General features: G+C 33.6%; 1 protein-coding gene across 3 annotated transcripts in view; it reads right to left on the reverse strand.

The window, feature by feature from the left end:
- The window catches only part of LOC117172940 (chaoptin-like), a 35,627-nt gene that overhangs the window by 11,839 nt on the left and 22,510 nt on the right, over positions 1 to 1,278 (reverse strand). The window lies entirely within an intron of this gene.

The following is a 1,278-nucleotide window of genomic DNA, read 5'->3' on the forward strand; positions in this document are numbered from 1 at the left end:
GAGGGCGCATACTTTGAAGAAAATATTTGTTATCATTCTCTTGAAATAAATGTGTTTTTTTCTTGAAAAAATACCGGTTTCATATGTATACACCTGGTAGATGCTAGATCCTTTATTGAAGATAAAACTTTCAACGTTTCGAGAGTATAACACTCTCCTCATCAGGAATAAAACTTCATTAAGGTCGATTTAAGTTGTAAAATTCAAAGAACCATCCTCTCAGGTTCTAATTCTCAATTAATTATTCTGGATGTCATTTTTGATGTTTTTTAAAACATTTTGTTATAAAATTTTCGATTAGGATTAATATTTCGTCAAAATTGTGAAGAATGCTCAATTGTATATCAGTAAAATCATTTTAAAAAATTAAGGAGCAGAAATTCTCATCTTCACTAAGAAATAACTGTTATGTACCCGTTATGTAACAATTAAGCTTTTTTATAAATTACATTTTTCTTAAATATTTTCTTAGGTTCCCGACCTTCCATTCCATCGACTGCGAACCTTACAATTGGCTCACAATGAACTGGCATCAGTCCCGGCTGAAATGGCGGCAAATTTAACTTCCCTCCGATATTTGGATTTGAGTTATAATGATTTAACAGTGGTTCCTCTTATCACTCATGCATTACCAGAACTAAAATCTTTTAGTTTAGCATACAACCCCATATCCGTTGTCACAAACACCAGCTTCCTGGGAATTGCAGACAGTCTTGAAGAACTGGATATTCGGGGTCTCCATTTATCCACATTTGAGGTAAAATTACAATTTTTCATCATAATATTCAACCCAATTTCACTTAATTATTTATTTAAGTGATTGAAGGGCCGAATTCTATAAGCGCCTATCAATTTTTCTTGCGGAACGGCTTTAGCCTCAAAAAACTTTTCAAACAAGCTTCCAATTTTTATTTTAAAAATACATATTTTTATAGGCAATTTAATTGCACATTTCTTTCTCTGGACAAAAAATTTGTGGATTTTGCCGTTTTCGAAGTAAGCCCGAAGAGCATCTTTTGAGCAAAACAATTTTTTTCAACGGCAAAACCTACAGATTTTTTGTATAGAGAAAAAAGTGCAAAATTGAATATCCTGGAAGAGCAGGCGTGGATTTAATATAGGGTGTTACCCGGGCCATGGCCCAGGGCGACAAAAATTTAGAGGCGGCAAATTTTGAAATATTATTATTATTATTATTATTATTATTACACCATTAAGCCATTTCCCTTTCGGGGTAGGCGTGACTCACTCGGCAGGGGAAAGGAGTAGTGTGTGGAT

Source organism: Belonocnema kinseyi, chromosome 5, assembly GCF_010883055.1.
Source record: "Belonocnema kinseyi isolate 2016_QV_RU_SX_M_011 chromosome 5, B_treatae_v1, whole genome shotgun sequence".
NCBI classification, from domain to species: Eukaryota; Metazoa; Arthropoda; class Insecta; order Hymenoptera; family Cynipidae; genus Belonocnema; species Belonocnema kinseyi.